At 45.0% G+C, this 12,002-nt stretch overlaps 1 long non-coding RNA gene across 1 annotated transcript; it reads left to right on the plus strand.

The window, feature by feature from the left end:
* The first annotated feature begins 1,137 nt into the window (after positions 1–1,137).
* LOC103640936 (uncharacterized) lies at positions 1,138–2,395 on the plus strand. Its single transcript, XR_559944.4, has 4 exons — positions 1,138–1,307; positions 1,389–1,640; positions 1,915–2,075; positions 2,169–2,395. It is a non-coding gene; the product is annotated as an uncharacterized lncRNA (long non-coding RNA).
* Positions 2,396–12,002: the final 9,607 nt, after the last annotated feature.

The following is a 12,002-nucleotide window of genomic DNA, read 5'->3' on the forward strand; positions in this document are numbered from 1 at the left end:
ACACAAGACTAGCAATTCAAGGCTTTGTCCATTGCAAAGTCGTGAGGAGGTGAATCCTGTACTGCAAGGTGTAGCTCAACCCGTATCGCGTCTGCACTGTAAAGCTGGTATATGAAAGCGTAGAGATTGAGTCAATTGGAGACCTTGGCTTTGGTGGTGATTGTTGGAATTAGGCTCATTAGTGCGTGACTCAATTTAATAAGGAAGCCAAGGTGGTGTATAGAGATGGCATGGGACTTTAGTCTCATATCGTCCATCTAGGTAGGAGAGAACCAGCTTATGTGTGGGAGTGTTCTCTACTCTTCAGATGTGACAAATAAAGGGCTATGGAGGCTGCCACACGTGCGCACTCGCTCGCTTTTTGTGTTTTTTCGCGTGACTTGCGATGATGCGCGATCGCATCGAGTTCTAAACGACAGTTTAATTTTTGCCTTTTGTTTATTTGGTTATCAAATATCACACCTAGACTGCCACATCAACTAGGAGTTACGGGCACGCACGTTACGTGTGAGATCTACGGGCGGTTGCACGTAGAGATATTCGAGGGGGGCGGTTCCTAGAATTTAGCAAATCGAATCAAGGGGTTGCGGCGGCCCGTGTATAAAGGGTAAACGTCCTTCAATCGGAGGTCACAGGCGAACAACAATCGACTCGTCCTTTTCTTCTCAATTCTATGCGCTGACGCTTCTCTGCCTGTCGTCCCTTCGTCTCCGCACAACAGATCAAGGAAGAGCGGTGTCTCCGAACCACCGTCGGCGTTTCGACGACCTACACGGGTGCCGGCAAATGAGGTTTCTGGGAAGTGCTTCGCGCATGTCCGCTTAGGTTCCTCTACAAAACTCGTGGAAATCACTGTGAGTAAATCTGCAGTTTTAGTTTGTTGCAATGACAGTCTTATGGTTAGATCTGTTGTCTATTTTTCTTTTATTTTTTAATCTTGTTTAATTAGTTCAGATCTGTTCTGTTCTAATGTCGTGGATATTATCTGCCAGTAGATCTAGTTATTTCATTTTATGATGTATTATCAAATTAATCTTAACCCCTATTAATTTTCATGATGCATTATCAAATTAATCTTAGCCATGTTAATTTTCTAACACCTACTTCATGACGTTGGCCCTCCTCCCCACGTCCTCTCTCAGCCGCTCTCCTCCTCTATCGCGTCTGACCAGCACGACAGCTTGTGCTCAAGCGCCGCCTGAGGATCGATGCCGGCATCAGCCACGTCGAGGAGGTCGTGGAGCCCCTTGAGCCCGCGCTTGCCCTTGCCTACGCCCAGCAGTGGAACAGAGGCTCGGCCTGTCCGGGTTTGGCTCTACCGGTGACTGTCGCCTCGTCTTGCCTCGCAGTTCGAACGTGCCTCACGTCACGAGCCTTCTCTGCTGCAGCTACGTGTACCCACCTCCTCCTCTGTCGACCTTGTCATCGATGAGGATACGCTAAGCGTCGTCTCGATGTCTGTTGCTGGTGATGGCCACCGTCTAACGTCCTACAACCACGCACGTGCTCATCTACGACGGCACTGTCACCACGGTGAGTGGAACAACGACATAAGCAGTCGCAGACTCGCAGTCGAAGGCAGTTGCAGATAGCAGCAACTTTAGTGATGCTCATAAGCTGCTCGAGGCATTACCTGCAAGGTTTGTTCTCTTTCTCTTTTTTCTTTACAACCAGTAGCCACTAACAACATATCAGTTATTTTCTCTAAGAACCGTGACCTTAAAAAAGTTGCTCAATTCCAAGTTCCCCGGCTTCATGTTCTTTCATGTTAATTTTAAACATGTGGTACCACTATGTCATTATCTTTCTACTCTTATGTGAGAGTATTCTCTTGATTTGTTTATGCTTAATGCTCTAGATATTTGTTGACAATGATCTGTTCAGATATTACATGGACAAATTTTTCATCTATAGATTGCATACCTTACCCTGATGAAAGATTCTGAAAGATTGGATCTTCTTGAAGAGATTGGTGGTACATATGTTTACGAGGATAGATGGGATGAGACCTTGAAAATAGTTACCGAAACAGGTAGTTTGAAACTTTGAATCACCATAAATAATGACCGAAACAGGTAGTTTGAAACTTTGAATCACCACAATGCTTTATATAATTTATCAAATATCAAAGTGACATTTTGAGATGATGATTTCTCTCTTACAAGCAGTGAACAAAAAGGAAGCAGATTGATCAAGTTGTCTATTACTTGGAGGAAAGATTGAGAGAAATCGGTGGAGAAAAGAAGTGCTAACAGCTGGACAAACAGAGAAGATCACTTAAGTATGCTATATTGGACCATGATACGTCTCTCCTCCATGCACTCCTCATTTCATTAAATTGCTTGTTGTGGCTGGCGCATGGATGGTGTTCGATGAAATGATATGTGCTTTTCTAGTTCCCGTACATGCTTGTATCATCTGTCTTCTGCAATCTCACCATCGTGAGATCCGAATGTCGAATCTCTCTCTTTCCTTTCACATCCTTACCTTAACGATTATACCAGAAGGAGCCAGGCCACCACCATGCCCAAACCGGACAAAACATTCCCCTTCCTTATCCTCCTGGTGCTCCCCTGCCATCATAACCCTGGGGTTCGGACCATAAAAGTTCAGATTGAGCGACCGCCCATACAGTCTCGAGTGGTTGTACTTGATAAGAGTATAGGTAAGGAGTGATGACAAACTGGTCCTTAGGCGAGAGGGACAATCCTTCATGCTCACACCTAAACTAGCTGAGCCATCACCTTAGGCCCTCCCCTAAACCAGGGAGTCCCTGATCATATCGCTCAAAAGGTGATAAGGGTGACAACCCTTCATCATACCCATTTTGAAAAGCATTTTCTTTTGAAAACTCACACTTTTTTCGAATCATTTGTAACAAAGGTATCAAGGAGTATAAAGATTAATTGCGACAAGCGGCTGGGTGGCCATAATAACTTGTCTCAAAATCATATCATGTATAAAATAACAGGCTGAGGGTTGTGGTTGAAAAAAGCATAGGTAATTTATGCATCAAAGGGATCCAGTGAGCTTGTCGTTGCTTTAACCGACGAAGGGGTGAGAGCTCGCGGAACTGGCTTCTGGCTCCATCGCCTGGCGTAGACTTGCGGATCTGGTCTCCACGAGACGGCACGAACGCTCCGATAACTATGCAACATGAACAAGCAAACATACAAACCAGCAAGTATACCAACAAATATTTAGTATAGTGGTCAGAATGGTGATATATGAATGGGTAGAGTCTTGAGCAGAATCTGTGTCATGTGGTGTTGTGATATTACTAGTGGTGGAGTGGAGATGCTTATGAGAAGGGTGGATTGGAGGCGAAGCGACACTATGCGCGTAGCCGGCAGAGCGAAGTAACGGAGTGGGAGTGTTTGCCTTGGCTGAGGGGTGTTGAGTGTGTGGAGAGGGAGAGGGTAACTGGGTCTATTTATAACTGGGTGTATGTGGTGTAGTACAATAGAGTTCACTGTTGGTGAGAATAGTGGCGAATGAATCGTCTGACTTAGTCTGAATAGGGAAATTATAGGCAGAATATGGGACAAGAGTATTTTGGGAGTTTTTTGGAATATGAACCTGAGAGCACCTAGAGGGGGGTGAATAGGTGATCCTGTAAAAACTTAAAACTTATAGCCACAAAACTTGGTTAAGTGTTAGCACAATGAAATCAAGTGGCTAAGGATCGAGCTCTTGTGAAACACAATAGTCACAGTGAGAACAAGCACAAGAGACACGATGATTTATCCCGTGGTTCGGCCAAGTATAACGCTTGCCTACTCCACGTTGTGGCGTCCCAATGGACGAGAGTTGCACTCAACTCCTCTCAAGTGACCCAATGATCAACTTGAATACCACGGTGTTCTTTCTTTACTCTTTCCCGTTTGCGAGGAATCTCCACAACTTGGAGTCTCTCGCCCTTACAATAAGGATCAAAGTGAAAGCACTAGAGTAAGGGAGGGAAGCAACACACACAAATCTGCAGCAATACGCACACACACAGCCAAGACTTGAGCTCAAATGAATAGCACAAAGTTCACCACTAGAATGGAGCTCAAATCACTAAGAAAGTCAATCGAGTGCTCAAAGACGGAGTGTGAATGATTAAGAATGCTCAAAGTATGCTTGGGTTACTCCTCCATGCGCCTAGGGGTCCCTTTTATAGCCCCAAGGCAGCTAGGAGTCGTTGGAGGCATTCTTGGAAGGCAATTCTTGCCTTCTGTCGGGTGGCGCACCGGACATCCCCTGTTCACTGTTCGGTGCAGATCGCCTTCCTAAATTGGCACAGCCGACCGTTGAAGACTTGGAGCCGTTGGCGCACCGAACACTGTCCGGTGCTCACCGGACGGTCCGGTGCCCCCATCAGACCGTTGGCTCGGCCACGCGTCACGCGCGGATTGCGCGGCCAACCATTGGCGCGGCCGACCGTTGGCTCATCGGACAGTCCGGTGAATTTTATCCGTACGTCGCCGACAAATTCCTGAGAACGGACAGTTGACCAGACGCCAGCCTGGCGCACCGGACAGTCCGGTGCACCCAGACTGCACAGAGTCTTGGCTGTTCCAGCCAAGTCTTTTTCCTTTTGTATTTTCTCTGATTCTAGCACTTAGACAAATATGTTAGTACACAAAAACCAATGTACTAAGTCTAGAATCATACCTTTGTGTTGATTTGCACTTCATCCACCATTTGGCACAATTTACTACTTGAACCATTTGTGTTGGGCACTTAATCACCAAAATACTTAGAAATGGCCCAAGGGCACATTTCCCTTTCAATCTCTCCCTTTTTGGTGATTTATGCCAACACAACACAAAGCAACACATAGAAGTGCAACATTAATTCAAATAAGAACAAGAATTGTTTTTTATTCAAATTTGGCATATTTGGATCATTCTTTGCCACCACTTGGTTTGTTTTTGTAAATCAAACTCAATTTCCTATCTCTAGGTCAAACACACTTGTTGAGACATAAAGAGAGGTATTCCAAGAGAAATTGATCAAAGATTCAAAAACTCCCCCTTTTTCCCATAATCAAACATTCTCCCTACAAGAGACCAACTTTTGACAATAAGAGACAACAAGAGTATTTTGACAAATCAAAAGTACTAACTTTACTATTTTCAAAATTCTCAAGTGGTTGCTGATCCATTTGCTTGCTTCGGCCTTAATTTCTCCCCCTTTGGCATCAAGCACCAAAACAGGATCATTTTTGGCCCTTGAACCTCATTGCCTCACCAAAATCGTCAATTAAGAGCAAAAAGGCAATAAGAGCAAAGAGATGAACTTGGAGTTAATTACCCTCTCATCGGAGTACAGTGGAAGTCTTGCATGGTCCAAGTTCACCTTTCCCTTTCAATTCACCCTTGAGACTAATTTAAGTAAACTCAAGCACACGGTTAGTCTTAAAGGGTCAAGCTGTAGCACATCTCCCCGTAAATATGTGCATCACTCACACATGGACTTTTGAGGTCCGGAGATTGCTTGCACAACTTGAGCACCATAAATAAGCAACAATATGCATAAAAGAACATGATCAAAGGCATAAACACATGTATGCTATAGATCAGTCCAAGTTACGCGAATCTAAGACATTTAGCTCACTACGTAGCCTACAAAAGGTTGACTCATCTAGAGGCTTGGTAAAGATATCGGCTAGCTGGTTCTTGGTGCTAACATAAAACACTTTGATATCTCCCTTTTGCTGGTGGTCTCTCAAAAAGTGATGCCGGATGTCTATGTGCTTTGTGCGGCTGTGTTCAACAGGATTATCCGCCATGCGGATAGCACTCTCATTATCACATAGGAGTGGGACTTTGCTCAGATTGTAGCCAAAGTCCTGGAGGGTTTGCCTCATCCAGAGTAGTTGCGTGCAACACTGTCCTGCGGCAACATACTCGGCATCAGCGGTGGATAGGGCAACGAAAGTTTGTTTCTTAGAACTCCAAGACACCAAGGACCTTCCTAGGAATTGGCACATCCCTGATGTACTCTTCCTATCAACCTTGCATCCAGCATAATTGGAGTCTGAATATCCAACCAAGTCAAAGGTAGACCCCTTTGGATACCAGATCCTGAAGCAAGGCGTAGCAACTAAATATCTAAGTATTCGCTTAATGGCCACAAGGTGACACTCCCTTGGGTCGGATTGAAATCTAGCACACATGCATACGCTTAGCATAATATCTGGTCTACTCGCGCATAAATAAAGCAAAGAACCTATCATAGACCGGTATGCCTTTTGATCAACGGATTTACCTCCTTTGTTGAGGTCGACATGTCCGTCGGTTCCCATTGGAGTCTTTGCGGGCTTGGCGTCCTTCATCCAAAACTGCTTGATCAAATCTTGCGTGTACTTCGTTTGAGAGATGAAGGTGCCGTCCTTGAGTTGCTTCACTTGGAACCCAAGGAAGTAGCTCAACTCGCCCATCATCGACATCTCAAATTTTTGAGTCAGCACCCTGCTAAACTCTTCACAAGACTTTTGGTTAGTAGAACCAAATATTATGTCATCGACATAAATTTGGCACACAAATAAGTCACCATCACATGTCTTAGTGAAAAGAGTTGGATCGGCTTTCCCAACCTTGAAAGCATTAGTAATTAGAAAGTCTCTAAGGCATTCATACCATGCTCTTGGGGCTTGCTTAAGTCCATAGAGCGCCTTAGAGAGCTTACACACGTGGTCGGGGTACCGTTCATCCTCAAAGCCAGGGGGTTACTCTACGTACACCTCCTCCTTGATTGGCCCGTTGAGGAAAGCGCTCTTCACATCCATTTGGAATAACCTGAAAGAATGGTGAGCGGCATAGGCTAACAAAATACGAATAGACTCTAGCCTGGCCACAGGAGCAAAAGTCTCCTCAAAGTCCAAACCTGCGACTTGGGCATAACCTTTTGCCACAAGTCTAGCCTTGTTCCTTGTCACCACCCCGTGCTCGTCCTGTTTGTTGCGGAACACCCACTTGGTTCCCACAACGTTTTGCTTGGGACGTGGCACCAGTGTCCAAACTTCATTTCGCTTGAAGTTATTAAGCTCTTCCTGCATGGCCAACACCCAGTCCGGATCTAGCAAGGCCTCTTCTACCCTGAAAGGCTCAATAGAAGAGACAAAAGAGTAATGCTCACAAAAATTAGCTAATCTAGAGCGAGTAGTTACTCCCTTGCTTATATCACCCAATATCTGGTCGACGGGATGATTCCTTTGAATCGTCGCTCGGACTTGAGTTGGAGGGGCATGTGGTGCTTCTTCCTCCATAACATGATCATCTTGTGCTCCCCCTTGATCACACGCCTCCTCGAGATGAACCTGTTCATCAGTTTGAGTTGGGGGATGCACCATTGTTGAGGAAGAAGGTTGATCCTGCTCTTTGTGTTCCTGTGGTCGCACATCCCCAATTGCCATGGTGCGTATTGCGGCCGTTGGAACATCTTCTTCATCTACATCATTAAGATCAACTTGCTCTCTTGGAGAGCCATTAGTCTCATCAAATACAACGTCGCTAGAGACTTCAACCAAACCCGATGATTTGTTGAAGACTATATATGCGTTTGTATTTGAGTCATATCCTAACAAAAAACCTTCTACAGCTTTGGGAGCAAATTTAGAATTTCTACCTTTCTTCACTAGAATATAACATTTACTCCCAAATACACGAAAGTACGACACGTTGGGTTTGTTACCGGTTAGGAGTTCGTACGACGTCTTCTTGAGGAGGCGATGAAGGTAGACCCGGTTTATGGCATGGCAAGCCGTGTTCACAGCTTCCGTCCAAAACCGTTCGGGCGTCTTGAATTCATCGAGCATCGTCCTTGCCATATCTAAAAGCGTCCTGTTCTTCCTCTCTACCACACTGTTTTGTTGTGGTGTGTAGGGAGCGGAGAACTCGTGCTTGACTCCTTCCTCCTCAAGGTACTCCTCCACTTGAAGATTCTTGAATTCGGACCCGTTGTCGCTTCTTATCTTTTTCACCTTAAGCTCAAATTCGTTTTGAGCTCTTCTTAGGAAGCGCTTAAGGGTCCCTTGGGTATCCGATTTATCCTTGCCTTGATTCCCGTCACCAAATATGATTGAATCTTGGGAATCTTTGTTCTTGACGTAGGAGGTGAACATATTCTTCTCCCCCGTCATGTGGTTTGTGCATCCGCTGTCGATAATCCAGCTTGAGCCCCCGGATGCATAAACCTGCAAGGCAAATTAGGCTTGGGTTTTAGGTACCCAACTCTTGTTGGGTCCTACAAGGTTAGTAACAATAGCCTTAGGGACCCAAATGCAAGCCTTGTCTCCCTTGCATTTGGCCCCCACCTTTTTAGCAATCACCTTTTTATTTTTGCATGAAAGAATGAATTTAGCATTGCAAGCATGAAACATAGTGGTAGATCCATTAGACACTTTCCTAGGAGCATGAGACACAAAATTTCTCCTAGGCCTACCATTAAAATTGGAACTTGAAGCAAACATGGCATGTGAGTCATAAGCATTGTAACTCCTATCATGATGAACATTTCTAGAAAATTTCCTATCATGATACATGAAAGCATGGTTCTTTTTACTACTACTAGCCATAGTGGCCTTCCCTTTCTCTTTGTTGGGAATGGGAACCCTTTGGCTTGTTAAGTTCTTGGCTTCCCTTTGAAAGCCAAGCCCATCCTTAATTGAGGGGTGTCTACCAATAGTATAGGCATCCCTTGCAAATTTTAGTTTATCAAAATCATTTTTGCTAGTCTTAAGTTGAGCATTAAGACTAGCCACTTCATCATTTAATTTAGAAATGGAAATTAAGTGTTCACTACAGGCATCAACATTAAAATCCTTACACCTATTGCAAATCACAACATGTTCTACACAAGAGCTTGATTTATTAGCTATTTCTAACTTAGTATTTAAATTATCATTAACACTTTTTAAACTAGAAATAGTCTCATGACAAGTAGATAATTCACATGAAAGCATTTCATTTCTTTTAACTTCTAAAGCAAGAGACTTTTGCACACTTACAAATTTATCATGTTCTTTATATAAAAGATCCTCTTGCTTTTCTAAAAGTCTATTCTTTTCATTTAGAGCATCAATCAATTCGTTGATCTTTTCTACCTTTGCTCTATCTAATCCTTTGAACAAGCTAGTGTAGTCTACTTCATCATCACTAGAGTCATCATCACTAGAAGTAGAGTACATAGGAGTTTCTCGAGCGTTTACCTTCTTTTCCTTTGCCATTAGGCAAGTATGGCGCTCATTGGGGAAGAGCGACGATTTGTTGAAGGCCGAGGCAGCGAGTCCTTCGTCGTCGGAGTCGGATGAAGAACAATCTGAGTCCCACTCTTTGCCAAGGTGTGCCTCGCCCTTCGCCTTCTTGTAAACCTTCTTGTTCTCTCTCTTCCCATGTCTTTCGTCTCCCTGGTCATTTTCATTATCGGGACATTGAGCAATAAAATGACCTTGCTTACCGCACTTGAAGCAGGAGCGCTTTCCTTTTGCCTTGTTCTTGTTTGAGTACTCCTTGCGTCCCTTCAATGCGGTCTTGAAGCATTTGATAATGAGGGCCATTTCATCTTCATTTAGCCCGGCCGCCTCAACTTGCGCCACCTTGCTAGGTAGCGCCTCCCTGCTACTTGTTGCTTTGAGAGCAACAGTTTGAGGCTCGTGGATCGGCATTGGGCCATTCAACGCCTCATCAACATATCATGCCTCCTTAATCATCATTCGCCTGCTTACAAACTTTCCGAGTATTTCCTCGGGCGTCATCTTGGTGTACCTAGGATTTTCACGGATAGAGTTTACAAGATGAGGATCAAGGACAGTGAAGGACCATAGCATAAGCCGGACGACGTCGTGGTCCGTCCATCTCGTGCTTCCATAGCTCCTGATTTTGTTGACCAGGGTCTTGAGCCTGTTGTACGTTTGAGTTGGCTCCTCCCCTGATCATTGCGAACCTTCCTAGTTCGCCTTCCACCAACTCCATCTTGGTGATCATGGTGGCGTTGTTCCCCTCATGTGAGATCTTGAGGGTGTCCCAAATTTGCTTGGCATTATCCAAGCCGCCCACCTTATGATACTCTTCCCTGCACAAGGATGCTAAAAGAACAGTGGTAGCTTGTGCATTTTTGTGAATTTGTTCATTGATAAACATGGAATTATCCGTACTATCAAATTGCATTCCATTTTCTACTATCTCCCATATACTTGGATGAAGAGAGAACAAGTGGCTACGCATTTTGTGACTCCAAAATCCGTAGTCCTCTCCATCAAAGTGTGGAGGTTTACCAAGAGGAATGGAAAGCAAATGAGCATTTGAATTTTGCGGAATACGAGAATAATCAAAAGAAAAGTTTGAGTTGACTGTTTTCTTTTTCTCGTCATCGTCGTCTCTTTGGGAAGAAGAGGACTCGTCACTGTCGTAGTAGACTATCTTCTTGATGCGCCTCTTCTTCTTCCCATCCTTCTTCTTATGACTTGAGCCCGAGTCAGTGGGCTTGTCGTCTTTTGGCTCATTGAGGAAGGACTCCTTGTCCTTGTCGTTGATCACCATCCCCTTTCCCTTAGGATCCATCCCTTCAGGCAATTAGTCCCTTTCTTGAAGAGAACGACTCTGATACCAATTGAGAGCACCTAGAGGGGGGTGAATAGGTGATCCTGTAAAAACTTAAAACTTATAGCCACAAAACTTGGTTAAGTGTTGGCACAATAAAATCAAGTGGCTAAGGACCGAGCTCTTGTGAAACACAATATTCACAGTGAGAACAAGCACAAGAGACACGATGATTTATCCCGTGGTTCGGCCAAGTATAACACTTGCCTACTCCACGTTGTGGCGTCCTAATGGACGAGAGTTGCACTCAACTCCTCTCAAGTGATCCAATGATCAACTTGAATACCACGGTGTTCTTCTTTCTTTACTCTTTCTTGTTTGCGAGGAATCTCCACAACTTGGAGTCTCTCGCCCTTACAATAAGGATCAAAGTGAAAGCACTAGAGTAAGGGAGGGAAGCAACACACACAAATCCGCAGCAATACGCACACACACAGCCAAGACTTGAGCTCAAATGAATAGCACAAAGTTCACCACTAGAACAGAGCTCAAATCACTAAGAAAGTCAATTGAGTGCGCAAAGACGGAGTGTGAATGATTAAGAATGCTCAAAGTATGCTTGGGTTACTCCTCCATGCGCCTAGGGGTCCCTTTTATAGCCCCAAGGCAGCTAGGAGCCGTTGGAGGCATTCTTGGAAGGCAATTTTTGCCTTCTGTCGAGTGGCGCACCGGACATCCCCTATTTACTGTCCGGTGCAGATCGCCTTCCTAAATTGGCACATCCGACTGTTGAAGACTTGGAGTCGTTGGCGCACCGGACACTGTCCGGTGCTCACCAGACGGTCCGGTGCCCTCATCAGACCGTTGGCTCGGACACGCGTCACGCGCGGATTGCGCGGCCGACCGTTGGCGCGGCCGACCGTTGGCTCACCGGACAGTCTGGTGCACCAACGGACAGTCCGGTGCACCACCGGACAGTCCGGTGAATTTTAGCCGTACGCCACCGACGAATTCCCGAGAGCGGCTAGTTGACCAGACGCCAGCCTGGCGCACCGGACAGTGTTCGGTGCACCACCGGACAGTCCGGTGCACCCAGACTGCACAGAGTCTTGGCTGTTCCAGCCAAGTCTTTTTCCTTTTGTATTTTCTCTGATTCTAGCACTTAGACAAATATGTTAGTACACAAAAACCAATGTACTAAGTCTAGAGTCATACATTTGTGTTGATTTGCACTTCATCCACCATTTGGCACAATTTACTACTTGAACCATTTGTGTTGGGCACTTAATCACCAAAATACTTAGAAATGGCCCAAGGGCACATTTCCCTTTCAGAACCATGCTTAAGGGATGACATGGTTGGGTAGGGAATAACTTGATAAGAATTCAGAAACAAGAATTATTGGAATCTGAGTTTTGAAGCCTAGTTCGAAAGAATCTCAAAGTTAAGCGTGCTCAACTTGGAGAAATCTGG

This window comes from Zea mays, chromosome 10 (assembly GCF_902167145.1).
Source record: "Zea mays cultivar B73 chromosome 10, Zm-B73-REFERENCE-NAM-5.0, whole genome shotgun sequence".
Classification (NCBI taxonomy): domain Eukaryota; kingdom Viridiplantae; phylum Streptophyta; class Magnoliopsida; order Poales; family Poaceae; genus Zea; species Zea mays.